Source organism: Helianthus annuus, chromosome 12, assembly GCF_002127325.2.
Source record: "Helianthus annuus cultivar XRQ/B chromosome 12, HanXRQr2.0-SUNRISE, whole genome shotgun sequence".
Lineage (NCBI taxonomy): Eukaryota > Viridiplantae > Streptophyta > Magnoliopsida > Asterales > Asteraceae > Helianthus > Helianthus annuus.
In genome coordinates this window covers 107,313,720-107,335,394 of record NC_035444.2, presented here as the reverse complement: position 1 = coordinate 107,335,394, position 21,675 = coordinate 107,313,720, and positions in this window count along the sequence as shown.

Sequence of the window (21,675 nt, the reverse complement as noted above, 5' to 3'; positions counted from 1 at the left end):
AAGGGGGAGAAAATTCAGAAAAACACAAAAACAATAGAAAAACAAAAATGAGTTTCTTGGTAATATAAGGGAAAATGATATTACATCAGAGGTCGGTCGAAACATGTTTCTAGAAATCAAAAGAAAAGAAAATGATAGGTAGCTCTACTAATGATGTACCGGTAGACTCACGATCATTTTAAAGTATGCAGGAGATATAAACATAACGAACTGAAAACCGCGTGGGAACCGCTCATTGGCATATGGTCTTGGTACCGAAATTTCGTTTGATAGATTGCCGAGGTTCTGAGATATTCGGGGTTTATGTTGTTTATCATCTGGGTATCATGGTTGTTTCTATAAAAGACAAAGTCTAGTTCTTCCATGATACCATACATACGTGTACATATCTCATACTACATTCGACCTCAATAAGTGATAAACAATCACATGTCCAAACAAAATAAGTGATAAAATATCACATTTATCCGGGAGTCAAGTTCGTCTCTCTGTTGTACGGAAGTACTGACCTGTTCACGGACTTGCTCCTGTGCCCTCATGCATCGAAAATCAAGTTCCTCATCAATAAGTGATTCTATCACATAGGGCTTGTTTTCAACTCAAATAAGTGACTTGTTCACATGTTATATACGTTAAAAACGGATGATAAATGGTATACTCCCCAGTAAGATGAACTCTCGTGCATACCTTGATACGGGAATGTGTCGTGAGTGGATGAACACCGGTCGGTAAGTATAAATCATACCTTAAATGTCTCTCATTGTATTATGATTACATTTGATCGCTGAGTTTAAGTGGATAACAATATCGGCAATTGTGGTAGAATACTTATCCGCGTCTGTAAAAGAATTTTAAAAGGAAATGTGTTTTGACAAAAGACCGCAAGCTGATATGATTCTCTTCGCCAGAAACTCGCAAAAATATTGTTGTGTTTGTACATATTTATTTACTGCTTAGTTTTATTGTCTTATTTTAAACAGTTTTGTCGTTTGGTGCATATCAGCACGACATTAGCGGTGATGTCGTTTGATAACATTCAAAGGATATTAAAATTGTTGTCTTTTATTTTATTAAAATCCAAAAAGATTTTCAATTTAATCTTATTTTTGATTAACTGATGTTGGTGCTCGATCCGATACCTGGCAAGCCGAGATACTTCATAAAACTAACCTTTGCAGAACTTCATAACGGACAATTTTTCAAAATGGTCAATTCCGAAAACCTCTAAATTTTTGAAGGGTTTGAATTGGAAATTCCCAAAATCCAAAGTGTTGGTGGAAATCTGATCCTTCGAGAAAGCAATGGCCGTCGAAAGATCAGATGGTCAATGAAAGTCAATGAAAGTCAATCATCTCAGTCGAAAGATGAATTGGTCAACGAAGGATTTGACCAATTTGATCTTTCGAGCTGATCAGACCTTGTTGAAAGATGGATAAGGTTGAAAGATATCCTTCGAGGATTCCCACAAATATCTGGTATCCTTCGATCCAGATCTTTCAAATATCTGGTATCTTTCGATCCAGATATGGATCCTTCGACCCAAAGCTGATCTTTCGAAACACCTTTTCATCTTTCGAAAGGTCATTGATCCTTCGAGATGGTTCGACTTTCGAGGTTAGAGTATAAAAAGTGGTCATCTTCTTCATTTCAACATAACTGTTCAAAATTTCATCACACAAAATCTCTGATCATCCCGAAACTCTGTCAAAATCAAAACAAAACTTAGGCTATCTGTTTTATAACGACATTCTCGGTAGGATAACCCTAATACATTTTACAAACAACAATTTGTGTTAGGATAATCTTCATTTGATCATATGATTCTTATTTTCTTTGTTTTCATGTCTATTAAAATGATAGAATAAGGTTCATGTGAATGTGTTATAAACTGATTAGTGGTAAGTTTTTAATGATCATAATGTTCACAACAGGAAATGGTAGTTTCAGATGCAAAGGGTTTTGGTTTGGGTTAAACAGTGTCTTGTTTGGGTGTTTGGTTTACATCAGTGGATGTGTATGGATTAGTGTCCGGGTTGGTCTAAGATGTTGATGTTCTAAATGGTTTTTGATGTTGTTTTTATCTGGTATAAAACATATTTGAAACCCACTTAAAACTGTTACCGGAAATTAAATGTAAATTGTTCACCGGAAAATTATCCGATGAACTGTGTTGCCGGAAATCAACACGAAGGATGTTGATACTCAACCTCGAAAGATGTGTTGCAAAATATCTTTCGAATTGAGACTCGAAAGATGTTAAGTTTCTCGAAAGATTCATCCTTCGATTGATCAGACCTTTCGAATGATCAAGATATCTTTCAAATTTATGATCTTTCGAAAGATGATCCTTCGATAAGGAATTTCATCCTTCGAGGAAAGTAACATCTTTCGAACAGTCTGTCATCCTTCGAGCCATGTAGCATCCTTCGAGGAATCAACACTTAAAATTTTTTTCAAGAAATTGAAATTTTTCTAAGTGTGAAATCCTTGTTGACTGTTTGACTGTTTTCTCATTACGTGTCACTGTTTTGATGTACAGAAATGGCACCAAAAGTGAGGAAGGAACGGGCAAAGCCGACGAAGAAAGAAAAATCTGAGGTTGAAGCTATGTCCGAACCTAGACATAACATGGCAGCTTATCTTCAACCAGAAGGGAAAATCAGTCCGGAATTCACGGGAATAATGGAGTATCTTCATCGCGCTCGTATCAACTATGCAATTACTACACAGCACACTGCTTATCAGTCTCATATCAAGGAGTTCTGGAATTCGGCTGTGGTTGAAACAGTGGATAACAAAGAAGTGGTTAGTGGATCAGTTGCTGAGAAACCTGTGGTGATTACAGAGAACACCATCAGAGCACGTTTGCAACTAGGAGATCAACCAGAAGATTCTACTTCTATTGATTTACAATGTCAGCGGGGCTTACTGATGAGGCTACGGTACAGCGATAATGTTCTTGCAAATCAGATCAACAAAGGGTTTATGCCGCTTCGATACAAGTTCTTGCTGCATATTCTCATCCACTGCCTGAGCAACAAACGATCTGGATATGATCTGTCGCCGATTGAATTAACGGGATTGTTTACGGCTTTGATTCTGAACAAGCCGTTCAACATATCACGTTATATTTTCGACAATCTGAAAGAAAATGCTCGAAGGCCACTCCCGTCAGCAACTCAACGAACATCTATGAAGTTTTGGCTATATCCTAGATTCCTGCAGATGATGATTGATGATCAGATTCCTGATCTTCCAAAGGCTGAGGCAGATGTTCTACCTATCAATCCGATGAACGAGCGTACACTGCTGATCTTCAAGTCCATGTCCAAGTATAAGGAATCGGATCCAATTAGAAAGCTTATTGGTCATCTCGATGTTCCGACCTACGAGGCACCGCAGAACAACAAATGGCGTCGAGATGCGAGTGATTCTAATGATGAAGAGCCAAGGTTAATCGCTTTGGCTAACACGCAGCTCGGGGCTAAGCACGGAATCAAAGCTTCAAGCAAGAGGTCTGCTGGCAGTTCTAGTGCTGCAGCACATGTTGAAGTTGATGTTAATGTTGCTGCGGAAGAAGTTTAGGGTGTATTCATCGAATCTGATGTCCGTAGTAATGTGGTTGGTTCTACGGCTGGTGAGACTGCTGGTACTGTAGTTGGTGAGACAGGCGGTAGTGCAGGTGGAGATGGTGGTCCTGCTAGTCAGTCAGGTGATGTTGCAACTGACAAGGGTAAAGGAAAGGTAGATGAGCCGAGGAGACTGGTGAATGAAAGTAGTTCGTCTTCTGAAGATGAAGGCGGTTCTGGTAATGATGGTTCGTCTTCTGAGGATGATAATCCTCCTCCACCAGGGATGCGAAAGGTCTATGATAATCGCGGGAATCTCCGTGGTCTTGAACGAATAGAGAAGATGGTTAGAACCGGAGAATCTGACAAAGATGAGGATTATATCCCTGCTGCTCCTGGGTTGATTAGAAAGAGGAAAGCAAAAAGACAGGGTATTCGTGCTTCAAAGAAAACTGCTGGTGATGCTCCTATTCCTGTTTCTATTCAGCATTCAACGGCTCCAGAGCAACAGCTACCTCCTGTTAGTGATCAATTGACTGCATCAGAGATGCTGGAGCTGATGTCTTCTTCTCAGACGTCTTCTGGGACGCGCACGGTGACTGTTGATCAACAGCCGCCTGCAACTCCCGTCTCAGGTACACATGTACGACCTCCTCTTGTTATTACTGGTCCAACAGGTGCTTCTGGTCAGGCTGGTCAGTCTGGCTCCTCAGGACCTGAGCCTTCACGGCCGACTTTGGCAGAAACTTTGTCTGTCTTATCTGAAGCTGAAAAGATTCAATTCCTGATCGAACAAGTCAGTGAATTGGGTTCCATAGTCGGTCGGCATACAAGAACGATTGAAGAGTATCGTGTGCAGCGAACACAGGATGTGGTGGCACACAACACACTGGTTTCAATTGTTAATGCTCAGAATCTCAAGATTAAGGAACAAGCCCTAGAGATTGAAAGGTTGAAGGAAGCGAACAGGGCTCGTGATAGGGAGGTCGAAATAATGAAAGGGCATTGTACTGTGTTAGAGAATGAGGCAAAAGCGTTAAGGCAGAAGCATGAAGAGCTATCAGAGCGCTATAAAAATCGCGATGATCGATTAATAGAAGGCTTCAAGCCTGTTCAAGAAAATTTCAAGAAGTTGGAACACAAAGTAGTTACACTTTGGAATGAAAGGTGCAAAGCATTAGACATCGTTCCCCCAAAGCGTGGCGATGACAAAGACGATGATGCAGCAAATCCTGATCAACCAGCTGCCTCAGGTTCCGATGCAACTGCATCCGGTGCTGCAGGTGGGTCTGGCACATCTCAAGATGCTCCTACTGCTCCTTCAACAGCTACTACTGGCCCATCTGAGCAGACCGAAACGCTAGAAACTTCGACAGGGCTTGAACATGTTAGTCTGGAACCAGAAGCGTTTGCAGATCTCCCTGAATCCTCAGCTGTTCATCAGTATCATCCAGTCACGGGTGAACTGTTAGAAGAGGGAGAACATGTTACCGAAATGTCTGATGAACGGGTACTGGCTCTGAAAGAGTTGGATGAAGTTGATGTGAACATGATTGATGCCACTCCATTGGTTCCGGACCAAACCGATTTCTCTACAATTGATGAAATCTTCATCGGTTCGGATCCGGAACGTCCTGTCTATGTTGGGCAAGATAATGAGGAGTTTAATGCTCTTGATGATGAGTATGTGGCAGAAAAGACAGCAGAATTTGCCAATCTTTCTTCAGATTCTCCTACAGCTCAAGAAAACCGTGAGAAGACTGTGAACGAATGGCGAGCGGATTTCCTAGCTAGGAATCCTCCTCCGCTCGCTCCGTTGTATCAGGTTAATTACATGAGTCTGGAAAAGAATCAGGCTCGGGGTCGTATTATTAGTTGGGTGTTCATTAAGGAACTTCACTACATGGTTGTGAAGCGAGAATGCGGTCTTCAGTACTTCAGGTCTCTTCTCAGCATTCTGTCATTTCCTTACTATGACGTTGCAGTTTTGGCTCAACTAAATGTTATTAATAGAGTCGAAGAAAAGATGGTGGATCTGTTTGCAAAGAAAATCAGGTTGGAAAGAAGAAGGGGTTGGAAGGATCCGCTATACAAGCCGCAGTTTCCTCGATACGAGCAGATCAGATTTACACTTTATCCAGATACAAACACTGCTCGTTATCGACTGGTTTATGATCCTCCAAAGTTGATGAAGAAGATACCTTTGCTGAAAATGAAGACTGACTTTCTGGGAAACTTTCGTTGCTGGGTCTATGACGCGGATACTGGAGAAGCCGTGATCTTATTCCGAGATAGTCAAGAGAACTTTCGAATAATAGATCCGATGTGGATTACTAACATGTCCAGGTCGGATATTATTGTTCTTAAGGATCACGAGATCAACTACCTGGTAAGAGATCGTGAACAAGCAATGAAGTTTCAGAAGATGGCCTTGTACTGCTTCAATTTACTTGTGAATGCGGGAAGTGCATGGTCATCGCATCACTTAACAGCTGAAAGGACGTCAGAGACTTAAAGACTCGAAGATTGAGACAAAGCTACAACCAAGGGGGAGTTTGTTGGTGCACTTGTGTCTGTACTTTGTCTGTATTTTGTAATGATATAAAACGATGTCTTTTGTTAGTCTTGTTTACGTCTTGTGTTGGTTTGTATATGTGTTTGGATGTAAGTTTGACCAAGTCAACCATCCTCCTGGTTTGACTTGGCCAAACAGTCCACACTTAGTTTGTAACATATGTTGTGTCGAAGGATGTCATCGAAGGATTGTTTATATCCTTCGATGACCTCGAAGGATAACCTTCGAGGGATACAAATGGACCTCGAAAGATATACCATCCTTCGAGGTATATGTGGATCCTTCGGTGGGTTTCTGGTCGAAAGATGATCTTTCGACCAGACATTCTGATCCTTCGACATATCAATCTGTTATGGGTATATATATACCCATGTATGGGTTCATTTCACAGTTAGACATTTGTGAGACATTGGATAGACATTGTGAGTGAACCAAGTCTTGTAGAGAGCATTTTCAGTTTGGTCAAGGGCTGTAATCGTGTCCACTGAAATACAAGAGAAAACTTTGATATCTTGTGTGTCTACTCTTTCTCTTTGTAGCTTTTGTTCTCATCTAAACTATCAGTTTGCATTCTAGCTTGGATTCCGCACTTGCTAGAGTGTTAAACATAACAAGGATAAGGTTTAACCTCAACCTCCGAGGGACCTACAGATTTGGTTTGGTTTAATTGCTATTACTTTAACTATATACATTGTTCTATATGATTGGTGGCTTGATCCTGGTCAGTCACGCTCCCAAGCGGTGATACTCCGCAGGTGGATTTTGGGGGTGTGACAGATTGGTATCAGAGCCATTGGTTATAGAGAACTTGGTTTTAATATGGGAAAACGTTTTTTTTATTAAAACCAGACTATAACCAGAACAGTGCTCTCAACGATCCACAACGACGCTTCGCTCCACGTGCAAGACTCAACATCCTAGGTAATAAGGGTTATGTTTATTGCCTACATGCTAGAATTGCATAGAACTTTGCTCGTAGTATGCTTAAATTACATTGCTCACTATTTGTTATTGCTTGAGAACATTTATGTGCTTACACTCTTCTGTCATCGCACTACTCGCGAACCATTCTCACTTACACTACTTTTACTATGAAGATCATGTCTGGACGTGTGAACATGACTCAAGACCAGTTGACGGCACTTATCAATGAACGAGTAGCTGCGGCACTTGCAGCTGCAAACGCAGGAGGTATACCCTGCAGTCGTAACTTATTCTAGGATCTTTAGATCCTACGTTCCTAAACAACTCTTATGTTTAACCTCGTTCTGATCTTACACATTAGGTCAACACGCTCAGCAGCCCGTTTGCACTTTCAAGAACTTCATGGACTGTCGTCCAGGCACATTCAGTAGCACCGAGGGGGCAGTGGGACTCCTCCATTGGTTTGAGAAGTTAGAGTCGGTATTCGAAATGTGTGAATGCCCTGAGGATCGCAGGGTGAAGTACGCCACTGGCACGTTGGAAGGAATCGCGTTAACTTGGTGGAACGCGCAAGTGCAGATCTTAGGGTTGGCAGCTGCTAACGTCACCCCTTGGAATAACTTCAAGGAACTGATTAAACGTGAATACTGCACTCGAGAAGACATCCACAAGCTGGAAGATGAGTTCTATCATTTGAAAATGACTGGGTCAGAGATTGAAGCTTACACTAAACGGTCGAACGAGCTGGCCGTGTTGTGTCCAACTATGGTGGACCCTCCTATCAAGCGCATTGAATTGTACCTCAAGGGATTAGCGCCAGAGATCCAGAGCCATGTGACATCGGCTAATCTTGATAATATCCAGGCTATTCAGCGCCTTGCTCATCGTATTACGGATCAGGCAGTGGAACAGAACAAGCTGCCAAAACGCATCAGGGCTACCACTACTGCTGTTACTACTTATGCTACTCCCAGTGACAACAAGAGAAAATGGGAGGGGGATTCCAGCAGGGGATCAGTTTCTGTTCAGTCTCAAGCACAGTGTTAAATTGACGTAACTTCGTTAAGCAGGTAACTCTAAGGTGTTGTGAACGTTGTTACCTAACTAACCCTGTTCGTTTATCACTTCCGTTACATATGTTAACCCCGTCAAGTATAATATGAAACACCATGGTAGTGCGAATGGTAAATGACACTTACATGAAACATGAATTGCACGACTTTGTTATCTGCTTACGTGATACGTGATAATGGCTTAAGTACATGTTATGACATAGATTGCATGCGTATCATTACGAACATGAACTGATCTATTACATGTGCATGCAATAGGATTTGACTGATTACTTGTGAACACATAACCTAGCATACCGAGCAAACCAAGATGACTTCACACAGCCAAGGCATGGGGTTCCCAGGGTGGGAATGGGATTGATTTATTCATTTGTACTTCTCTAGATAATGGAACGTAGTGATATGATCCTCGGGTGAGGAAGGTGATTGGTTAAGATACTGCTAGACTAGTGATGCTTATAGAACTGATCTTCGCACACACGCCAGGGTTGGCTGCGATAATATGACTGATCTTCGCACACATGCCAGGGTTGGCTGCGATAATATGACTAATCTTCGCACACATGCCTAGGAAGGCTGCGAACTATACACTAAAACTTCGCACAGGTGCCGGGTGGCCGCGATACAAACATACCTAGTCCAGAATACTTGAGAACTTTCCCTAATCTTCGCATACATGCCTAGAGGGCTGCGATACAAACTATTACGATACATGACTTAATGAATGAACACAAGGCTTACCATACTATTACAATTACTAAACTATAAACTGTGAACTCACTCAACTAGTTGTTGATCCTCTGTTACATGCCTTGCAGGTCGTTAGATACATGGAGCTTGCACAGGGAGGAGCTGGTCGTTGTGGGCTTGGATTGTGATTGTTTGTTGAACACTTTATGACATTACATACTTATTTATATTGGGTTTTACTTATACGCTTCCGCTAAACAGTGATAACTTACTTATGTTTTGGAAACACCTTTCATATGGATTTGGTTTGGTTTAATTGCTATTACTTTAACTATATACATTGTTCTATATGATTGGTGGCTTGATCCTGGTCAGTCACGCTCCCAAGCGGTGATACTCCGCAGGTGGATTTTGGGGGTGTGACAACACTTTTGCTCCGTAAACATACATGATATAGGAAACTATTTTTATCAAAGAAACAATGTGTTTTGGTTTCAAAATTTTGTTTATTTTGGTTTGACAATTTCACGTTTTAATTTTAGTTCATTTTCAAACCTTAGATCGCTTTCTGGAAAGTTATACGCGAACTGATGCGAAAACGTAATCAGTTTAATGCGGCAAACACTCCGGAACAGTGACATAGGCTTAACATACCTTAAATAACTTTTATATAACTTAGAAATAAGTTTTGAAAGCTTTGGTGTGTCAAAAACAAGTTTATTCACACTAAGGGACTATTTGCGTCAAACTGCGAAAGTCTACTGATTCACATAGTATCGAACATTCTGGAACTTGATCATAAGTTAAACATACCCTAAATATCCTTTACATAGCTTAGAAATACGCTTTGAGGTGTTTGGTGTGCAAAAATAAACTTATTTGATCAATACGGACTAAAAGCGTCAAAAAGTGCATAGGTTTGCATTTTCGCGCATATCTTACGTTCTGAATATATACGGACATCCATAAATTTATATAATCATTAAAATATTTTATTTTAGTGATTGGCATAATATAATTCCATTCGTCACGTAGTTTGGATCGTTTTTCGCGTCCGTTCGTGTTTCGTCGTAATTAACCGAACAACACAACCGTATGGCCAAACGAACCAACATCCGAGATGTTTTTGAGCATATTTTAAGTTCCCTATATTTTAGCTTCATTTTAGAGCCTTGAAATGGGGTTAATGGGGCTTAAACGTGTCAAAAATGCATCGAAATCAAGTTTCTGGGCTGTAGGGGCCTTTTCTGCCAATCCGCCATAGTTGTTTTAGGCGGGGCGCTTAAGCAGACGTATCTGCTTACGCGGGGCGCGTAAACCCATCGGATCAGCAAAACAAGCTGATTTCAAATAGCAGCTGGTTTCAGGTTTTTGCACTTGGTTTCTTGCATTCTATGGGCTATATTTTGATGGTTTTTAGTACCCCTTGTATTACAAAACCTTGGGCCCAAGTGTATGGTCATGATTCAAGCACGGTTTAGGAGGAACGATCCTAACGGTTGTGGATTTCCTATAAATACCCAACCCAATTCATTTGTTCCTCACAAAATCTGATTCAAATGCTCTAAGTTGGGGTCTAGCACTTCATACCTGAGCAATTTGAATCGAGATTTCCTTGCTTGGACCCTTTGTAAGTATTCCTTCGTGCTTTTATTATGTTCTTAGCACGAAAGTCAAACAGTGTTTGACTTCCTGCTTTGACCAGTTTATGGTCAGCACGAAGTTCGTTTGAACTTCGCAACGTGAGCGTAATCACGATGGTTATAGTCCCTTGTGACTATACCTACTGATTACCACGTTGATTAGGTGTAGTGACGAGTCATTGTTTCGGCCAAAATACGCATCTATGCGTATTTTGCAACCAAACTATTCTTTGGTATCAAAACTGTGACAACTCGACCTTTCGACTTTAAATGCACGTTGACTTTGACTGTTGATAGTTGACTTGTTGACTTGTAACTGTACATGTTATGTGTTAATGAAACGTATTGTATTGTGCCTATATGTGATTACGGTCATGATGTGCATATATGTGATTACTGTCATGATGTGAGTATTAGTATAAAACACTTAGACTTATTCACCAATCAAACCATCTCGACGAATCAAACTTGTGATTCGCCAAGGACCACTCAACGAAACAGAAGCACTGTTTCGTCAACCCATTCTTAACGAAACAGCCTATTTCGCCGGCCCATATGATTCGTCAAGCCCATTAAGGGCCCAGGACCATTAAAACACGTATATGTTAGACGGAACAACCACTTTCACCGCACTTTAGCAAAACAGAAACCCTAGAGCTCCTGTGCGCAGACGACATTTGTGTGTGTGTTCCCGAAACCCGCTAGCGATTAACTCATCTCTCCACTTACTCGGTTAGTCGTTACGTGTTCATGATTTTCGATTCATATTCGTGCTATGTTGATACCATGATTTGCTTGTTTGACCGAGTCTTGTGTAGGCATGTTTAGGATCATAAACGGTTGTGAATGATTGAATACAGTGATCTTGATTTCGTATGTACATGAATGATCAGTTGCATAGATTTATGCGAAACACGATGTGGGTTGGGGACTTATGATAAACTGATCGAGTTGATGTGATTACGTGATTTGGTAGAACTAGAATTATCGATGCTCGGGTCGGTTTGGTGTTGTTAAACGTTATTGATTATGATTTCTGAGTTACGTTTCTTGTACAAGGGTTTGTTGATTCGGTGACTGATGATGATTGCATGACTGTGACGGCTGTCCTAGAATGATTAGGGTTTTCCTGCAAAAACTGTAACTGATTAGCGTGATTGACGTAACTGAATAATGAAGTAACAGACTTGTCAACGAAACAGGATGTTTGGCGAATTAGAAGTTGTGTTTCGCCAAGGGTCCTTAACGAAATAGAAATTGGATTCGTCAAAGGGTAGTTAACGAAACACATTGTGTTTCGTCAACCTGTGTTTCGCCAACTTCTGTTTCGCCAACTTGGATAACCTGCACAGTAAACTGGTTTAATTCTGTTAAATGTTAACTGAGTTAACTAACTGATGTTAAACACTATGCATGACTTATGTGATGTGTACTACTTGGTGATCATTGACTATGCTTATACGTGAACTGTATGAATTCAAACTGATTGAATACGTGCGTACTTTAGGACGCGATTGATTAATTACAAGCACATACTTAGCATACCGAGCAAACCCAAGGTGAGTTCACACAGCCAAGGCATGGGGTTCCCGGGTGGGAATGGGATTTGTTGGATTATTGTACATACTCAGCTGATAGAACCTAATGATATGACACAACTAGACTAGTAACACTTACTGAACTGATCTTCGCACACCTGCCAAGGGTTGGCCGCGATATTATGACTGTCTTCGCATACCTGCCTTAGGAAGGCCGCGAACTAAACTTGCTAATCTTCGCACACCTGCCTGGTAGGCCGCAATACAAACAAACCTAGTCTAGTATACTTGGGATGAACATCCCCTAACATCTTCGCATACCTGCCTGGGAGGCCGCGATGGAAATACGATATATGCTATAACGAACGAACTTACTACTCACACTATACTATTACTGAACTAATAACTGTGAACTCGCTCAACTAGTTGTTGACTCTCTGCTGCATGCCTTGCAGGACCTTAGGTACTTACGGAGCTTGCACAAGGAAGCAGCAGGTCGTTGTGGACAAGGATTAGTGATTGATTGCTAAACATTTTGACATTTCAAACTATTAACTATGTTGGGTTTATTTATACGCTTCCGCTACTTAAACAAAGTTTGGTTTTGAACATCAATCATGTTGTGATGAATTACATTATCTACTTTTGTTATTAAATGCTATGTTTGATATGATTGATGGCTTGATCCTGGTCAGTCACGCTCCCAAGCGGTGGTACCCCGCGTGTGGGATTTTGGGGGTGTGACAGATTGGTATCAGAGCCATTGATTGTAGAGAACTTGGTTTTAATATGGGAAAACGTTTTTATTAAAACCAGACTATAACCAGAACAGTGCTCTCAACGATCCACAACGACGCTTCGCTCCACGTGCAAGACTCAACATCCTAGGTAATAAGGTTTATGTTTATTACCTGCTTGCTAGAACTGCTTAGAACCTTGCTCGTAGTATGCTAGATTACACTGCTTACCATATGTCGTTACATGAGAACCCCTATGTGCTTACACTCTTCTGTCATCGCTCTATTCGCGAACCTCTCTAACTCATGTTGCATTTGCTATGAAGATCATGTCTGGACGAATTAACATGACTCAAGCCCAGCTAGAGGCTCTCGTTCAAGCTCAAGTTGCTGCGGCACTTGCAGCTGCTCAAGCAGGTAGTATACCTTGCAGTATAGACTTACACTAGGATCTTTAGATCCTACATTAACTCCCGTTTTTAACTTTGTCCTATTCGTACACAATAGGTCAACACGCGCAGCAGCCTATCTGCACTTTCAAGAACTTTATGGACTGTCGTCCAAGTACTTTCAGTGGCACCGAGGGGGCAGTGGGATTCCTCCATTGGTTTGAGAAACTAGAGTCAGTGTTTGAAATGTGCGAATGCCCTGAGGCTCGCAGGGTCAAGTATGCCACCGGCACGTTGGAAGGGATTGCGCTCACCTGGTGGAACGCGCAAGTACAGATCCTAGGGTTGGCAGCTGCTAACGCCACACCTTGGGAGGATTTCAAGGAATTGATTAAGCGTGAGTACTGCACGCGAGACGACATCCACAAGCTGGAGAATGAGCTATATCACTTGAAGATGACGGGGTCAGAGATTGAGGCTTACACGAAACGGTCAAATGAACTGGCCATCCTATGTCCAACGATGGTGGACCCTCCAGTTAAACGCATTGAGTTATATCTCAAGGGGCTTGCACCAGAGATTCAGAGCCACGTGACGTCGGCTAACCTCAACAATATCCAAGACATTCAGCGTCTTGCTCACCGACTCACCGATCAGGCAGTGGATCAGAATAAACTGCCAAAACGTATCAGTGCTACTACTACTGCTGTCACTACATCTGCTACTCCCAGTGACAACAAGAGAAAATGGGAGGGGGATTCCAGCAAGGGATCAGTATCTGTTCAGTCTCAAGCATAGCAGTGCAAGACAAATGATTACCAGAGCCCGAATCAGCAGTCATCGGACAGTCAGGGGCAGAGTGGATATAGGGGAACTCACCCGTGGTGTAACAGGTGCAACAAACACCACAGTGGAAGATGTCGCAGGGAACGTTGTCAAAGATGCCTCAAGCCGGGTCATGAGGCTAAGGATTGTAGAAGCTCACGGCCAGCAAATCAGAACCAGCAACTCCCACCGCCAGCTCCTCAGAACCCACAGCAGCAGCAGCCACAGCGTGGAAACCGGGGATGTTTCCAGTGTGGGGCTGAAGGCCACTACAAACGTGATTGCCCTCAATTGAACCAGAACCAGAATCGCAACAACAACAACAATAACCAGGGCAATGGGAACAACAATAACGGGGGAAACAACAACAACAACAATGGCAACGAAGCTCGGGGTCGTGCTTTTGTGCTAGGTCGGGGAGACGCAGTGAATGATCCCAATGTGGTTATGGGTAAGTTTCTTCTCGACGATATTTATGTTACTGTCTTATTTGATTCAGGTGCTGATACAAGCTATATGTCTTTGAAAATGAGTAAACTGTTAAAACATACACCAACACCCCTAAACACCAAACACGTCGTAGAACTAGCCAATGGTAAAAGTGTAGAAGCCGCACACGTAATCAAGGGTTGTAGTATCGTTCTAGCTGGTCAGACCTTCACGATTGATCTTATACCCATCGTTTTGGGTAGTTTTGACGTCGTTATCGGTATGGATTGGTTATCCCAGCATCACGCAGAGATTTTGTGTAAGGAAAAGGTCATTCGTATTCCTCATCCTAGTCAGGAACCTCTTGAAGTTCAAGGCGACAAGAGTGGTGCTGTGGTTGGCATCATCTCTTTCTTAAAGGCGCAGAAATGTTTACGAAAGGGGCACACTGCAATTCTGGCACTTGTCACTGACGCATCAGCGAAGGAAAAGAAGCTGGAGGATATTCCAGTTGTACGTGACTTTCCTCAGGTGTTTCCTGAAGATTTACCCGGTTTACCGCCTCATCGCCAAGTCGAATTCCAGATTGAGTTAGCTCCTGGAGCAGCACCTATAGCTCGCGCACTGTATCGTTTAGCTCCAACCGAACTGGAAGAACTGTCGAAGCAGTTACAAGAACTCTTGGAAAAGGGCTTTATTCGTCCAAGCTCATCGCCTTGGGGAGCTCCAGTACTATTTGTGAAAAAGAAGGACGGTACCTTCAGGATGTGTATAGACTACAGGGAACTCAACAAGGTGACGGTGAAGAACCGTTATCCTCTTCCACGCATAGATGATTTATTCGACCAGTTGCAGGGGTCGAGCTACTACTCCAAGATAGACTTGAGGTCAGGGTATCATCAGCTGAGAGTCCGGGATGAGGACGTCTCCAAAACCGCATTCAGAACTCGTTACGGTCACTACGAGTTTCTTGTCATGCCATTCGGGCTAACGAACACGCCTGCCGTATTTATGGACCTGATGAAGAGGGTGTGCAAGCCGTATCTAGACAAGTTTGTGATTGTCTTCATCGACGACATTCTGATTTACTCCAAGAGTCAGGAGGAGCACGAACAGCATCTGCGATTGATCTTGGAACTTCTTCGAAAGGAACAATTGTACGCCAAGTTTTCCAAATGCGACTTCTAGCTTCGTGAAGTCCACTTCTTAGGCCATGTGGTGAACAGGGATGGGATTCATGTCGATCCATCCAAGGTAGATTCGATCAGAAACTGGCCTGCACCGCGTACACCAACGGAAATACGCCAATTCTTGGGTTTGGCGGGTTATTACAGACGATTCATCAAAGACTTCTCGAAGATAGCACAGCCGCTTACACTACTGACACAGAAAGGTGTCACGTACCATTGGGGAGATTCCCAGGAAACCGCTTTTCAGTACCTAAAGGATAGGCTTTGCAGCGCGCCTATTCTCTCATTGCCAGAGGACACGGACGACTTTGTGGTTTATTGTGACGCGTCGATACAGGGTCTTGGGTGTGTATTGATGCAGCGGGATAAGGTTATTGCTTACGCTTCTCGTCAACTCAAGGTTCACGAACGGAACTACACGACGCACGATTTAGAGCTGGGAGCTGTTGTTTTCGTGCTTAAGATATGGCGACACTACCTGTACGGTACCAGGTGCACGATTTACACCGATCACAGGAGTCTCGAGCATATCCTTAAGCAAAAGGATTTGAACATGCGTCAACGAAGATGGGTTGAACTTCCGAACGATTACGAATGCGCCATCAAGTACCATCCAGGCAAGGCCAATGTTGTGGCTGACGCTCTCAGTCGGAAAGACACTCTACCTAGACTCGTACGAGCTTTGCAGCTCACTATTCAGTCCAGTCTTCCTGCACAGATACGAACTGCTCAGATAGAAGCTTTAAAACCCGAAAACGTCAAGGCTGAAGCCTTACGCGGCTCAAGGCAACGAATGGAACAAAAGGAAGATGGCGCCTACTATGTAACGGGGCGTATTTGGGTCCCACTTTTTGGCGGTTTACGAGAGCTGGTAATGGACGAAGCTCACAAGTCTCGCTACTCGGTACATCCAGGGTCGGATAAAATGTACCACGACATCAGAACAACATACTGGTGGCCTAGTATGAAGGCCCACATCGCTACTTACGTCGGCAAGTGTTTGACATGTGCAAAAGTCAAAGTGGAATATCAGAAACCAGCGGGTCTACTTCAGCAACCTAAGATACCGCAATGGAAATGGGAAGAAATTTCCATGGACTTTGTTACTGTCACACCCCCAAAATCCGCCTGCGGAGTATCACCGCTTGGGAGCGTGACTGACCAGGATCAAGCCACCAATCATATAGAACAATATATATAGTAAAAGTATTTGCCATTAAACCAAACCAAATCCATATGAAAAGGTGTTCCAAAACATACGTAAGTTATCATTGTTTAGCGGAAGCGTATAAATAAAAACCCATCGAAATAAGGTATCAAATGTCATGAGTGTTTAACAAGACAATCACGATCCAAGCCCACAACGACCAGTTCCTCCCTGTGCAAGCTCCATGTATCTAACGACCTGCAAGGCATGTAACAGAGGATCAACAACTAGTTGAGCGAGTTCACGGAAAGTAAATGCGTAATAGTAAGTTCGTATGTAACATGTGGCTCTACTGGGCCGATAGTACGTTCTATTGGTGGGGGCTTCCCATGTTGTATAACCACTAGACTATTCGTAACCATATGTGTTCTTCACAATCCGAGAACAGTAGTAAGTATAAGTTCACGTAGATCTTACGTGAGTATCCTTCACATCCGAGGATAGTAATTAAGTATAAGTATCCTGCACGACCGAGGATAGTAATATGTATAAGTATCCTTCACAACCGAGGATAGTAGTATGTATAAGTATCCTTCACAACCGAGGATAGTAGTATTTATGAGTATCCTTCACAACCGAGGATAGTAGTATTTATAAGTATCCTTCACAACCGAGGATAGTAGATTGCACGTATGTGTCCTGCACAACCGAGGACGATGGTATGGTAGTCTAGTAATAGTGTCAGTACGAATCTATTCAACCTTATTCCTTTAAAACCCATTCCCAAGCCCCAGGAATCCCATGCCTTAGTAAGGGTGTGAACTCACCTTGGTTTGCTCGGTATGCTAATTACTTGTTTAACGACAGGGATCAACCAAGCCCTAAGATAGTTATACATACAATCAGTTTCGCACGTCCTTAAATCACAAAAATCAACACTTTGCATAAAGTGTACATTTGTCAATAACGCATAATGAACATTCAGCATGCACACCAGTTTACTCACTAATCCTCATTCAATCCAGTGTGTGTGTGCGGCCCAAACTGGTAGACCAATTTAGGTGTGTGATAAACAATTATATACGGCCCAATTCCAATCCCTTGGCCCAACGTCGTTAATTAAATTACTCATCATAATGCACACAACATTCTTAGTGACAACATTATTAAAAATGTTTACTTTGCTTGATTCAGCCAACATATGAGCCGCCATTTCCCTTTAGTCAAAGCTATCCACTTTTAAATCACATATCTTCCATCTTATTGGACCCTCTTGGCTACTGATATCTATCACTTGGTTGTTTAAAGTTTGTAATTTCAATGCACCACTATAGCATAAATACTATTATATAAATTTTCAAGAGATCATCTATTCCTCTTTACTAAAGTTCGGACCTTAATGCCATGCACAACTCGGACCCCTCATGCTCAATAAAGTCGGACTCCACCTGATACCTTAACAAAACTCGGGCAGGATTTCTATGGCCCAAACTCGGACCATCTTATATCTCTATGAAGTTCGGACATATAACATCATCAAGAAAAAGTCGGACCTTACCCCCACTAATGAAACTCGGACATGGGGGGGGGGTTTCCCCTTCACAAACTCGGACTCATCCACTTGAATATACTCGGACTAGGCCTACAATGAAGCTCGGACTAAATGTGGCATGTATATAAGTCGGACTAGGGGAACAGAGTTTTAAATCTCGGACAGCACATAAGATAATGAAACTCGGACCAAGCAAAGGTCACAAAGTCGGACTAGGTGTCATTATAATAAACTCGGACATAGGTGGTCATTAAACTCGGACCCTTAAGACTTGAATAAAGCTCGGACATAATGCTTCTTATAAAACTCGGACCCTCATGATATACATAAACCTCGGACATGTTTAAATATGAAACTCAGACAATCATGCGTGCATTCCAAACATTTCACATAATCAACAAGATCAGAACAGTTACGTTCTGATGTTCATACGATCAAACCCTACTTCATACATTCATAGCAGAAATCAATTCAACGATTTACATGCTCATCATATCAAACGGATTGGCATTAGGCAGTCGATTAAACATACAACCATAATCATTTCATAATAAATCAGAATAAACAGGAATCAATCAAAGCTCAGAACTATCGCATAAAGAATTAGGGTTTTTATGAAACACATAGTCAATAATTGATACAATCAACAATCAGTGAACAACAATCATTTACCTTGCGTTGATCCTAGAGAGAATGTGGAAATCGAAAGTGATGAATGTCTTGCCAATGATGATGGTGATGATTGCTAGAGAGTGTGAAGTACGTGCTTTGGTTTCTTGTGAAAATGATTAGTGAACAAGGGATTAGGGTTATAAATCTCTAGGATTTAACTAATTACTCTTTTCCTCCCTAAGTATCATATTTTACACAAGCACACCATCTCAAACAATTCCACAGTTTCACCACCAAGTTTATATATTTACCAAGTCTTTCACAATTAACAAACAACCATGCACAATCACACAATACGATTCATTGCATCAAAACGTATAGAATTTCAAAGCAATCAATTGTGCAAGTAAACAACTAAATAATAAATGAACGTGCAATAAATGCGAAATAGAAATCTTGGAAATTCGAGTTGTCACATTATCCCCAACTTAAAAGAAATTTCGTCCCGAAATTTAGCATGCGGTTACTGAGGAAGCTAGGTAAGTTGTATCGTTCACTGGTTTTCCTGGGGTGTCACATCATCCCCCCGTTGATTTGGAATTTTGTCCCGAAATTCAGTAGTAGTAGCTTCAGCCTCAGTAGTGGTTGCATTGGTTTCGAATAATTAGGGGTACTTTTCTGTCATCTGGTCTTCGCGTTCCCAGGTGTACTCTGGGCCACGTTTGGAGTTCCAACGAACTCGGACAAGAGGGATTCTCTTGTGTTTGAGGACCTTAACATCCCGGTCCGTGATTTCTACAGGTTCCTCGACGAACTGCAACCGCTCGTCGATAGTGAGTTCCTTAAAAGGAACTATGAGGGTCTCATCTGACAGGCACTTCTTCAGATTCGACACGTGGAATACGTTGTGAACTGCACCAAGTTCAACTGGTAGGTTTAGTCTGTAGGCTACTTGGCCTATTCTTTCAGTGATTTTCGAACGGTCCAACATACCGTGGATTGAGTTTGCCTCTTTTACCAAAACTAACCACACCCTTCCAGGGTGAGACTTTGAGTAAAACCCGGTCTCCGACCTGAAATTCCAATGGCTTCCTACGCTTATCTGCGTAGTTTTTCTGGCGATCGCGAGCTGCCGCCATGCGTTGTCGTATCTGTGCAATTCGTTCAGTAGCGTCAACTACCATTTCTGGTCCTGTAATCTGACTATCTCCCACCTCTGCCCAACCGAGAGGTGACCGGCATTTACGCCGTACAATGCCTCGAATGGAGCGGCTTGTATGCTGGTGTGATAATTGTTATTTTATGAGAACTCCACCAAAGGGAGATGTTTTTCCCAGCTGTTGCCGAAATCGATGACAAATGCCCGAAGCATGTCTTCTAAGGTTTGAATAGTGCGTTCAGACTGTCGATCCGTCTGAGGGTGATAAGCTGTGCTCATGTCTAATCGAGAGCCAAAAGCTTTGTGCATCGCTTGTCATAGTTCTGGAGTGAATCGTGCATCCCGATCCGAAATAATAGAGGTGGGCATGTCGTGCCTCGAAACAACTTCTTTAAGATAGATGTCTGCGAGAGTGGAGAACTTATCCGTTTCCTTAATAGCCAGGAAGTGTGCAGACTTGGTGAGTCGATCCACGATCACCCATATAGTATCATTCCCACGCTGAGATCTAGGCAGGCCAGTAACAAAATCCATGGAAATTTCTTCCCATTTCCACTGTGGTATCCTTGGTTGTTGAAGTAGGCCTGAGGGTTTCTGGTACTCTGTCTTGACTCTCGCACAAGTCAAACATTTGCCGACGTAAATTGCAATGTGGGCCTTCATGCTAGGCCACCAATATGTAGTTCTGATATCGTGGTACATTTTATCCGAACCTGGATGTACCGAGTAGCGAGACTTATGAGCTTCATCCATCACAAGTTCTCGTAAACCGCCATATAGTGAGACCCAAATGCGTCCTGTTACATAGTAGGCGCCGTCTTCCTTCTGTTCTAATCGTTGCCTTGAGCCACGCAAAGCTTCAGCCTTGACGTTTTCGGGCTTTAATGCTTCCATCTGAGCAGCTCGTATTTGTGCAGGAAGACTGGACTGAATAGTGAGCTGCAAAGCTCGTACGCGTCTAGGTAGAGTGTCTTTCCGACTGAGAGCGTCAGTCACAACATTGGCCTTGCCTGGATGGTACTTGATAGCGCATTCGTAATTGTTCAATAGTTCAACCCATCTCCGTTGACGCATGTTCAAATCCTTCTGCTTAAGGATATGCTCGAGACTCCTGTGATCGGTGTAAATCGTGCACCTGGTACCGTACAAGTAGTGTCGCCATATCTTAAGCGCGAAAACAACAGCTCCCAGCTCTAAGTCGTGCGTCGTGTAATTTCGTTCGTGAACCTTGAGTTGGCGCGAAGCATGAGCATTGACCTTGTCGCGCTGCCTTAACACACATCCAAAACCCTGGATGGATGCATCACAGTATACTACAAAATCGTCCGTGCCCTCTGGCAATGAGAGAATAGGTGCGCTGCAAAGCCTATCCTTTAAGTACTGAAAAGCGGTTTCCTGGAAACCTCCCCAACGGTAGGTAACACCTTTCTGTGTCAGCAGTGTAAGTGGCTGAGCAATCCTTGAGAAATCTTTGATAAACCGTCTGTAGTAACCCGCCAAACCCAAGAATTAGCGTATTTCCGTTGGTGTACGCGGTGCAGGCCAGTTCCTGATCGAATCTACCCTGGATGGATCGACGTGAATCCCATCCCTGTTCACCACATGCCCTAAGAAGTGGACTTC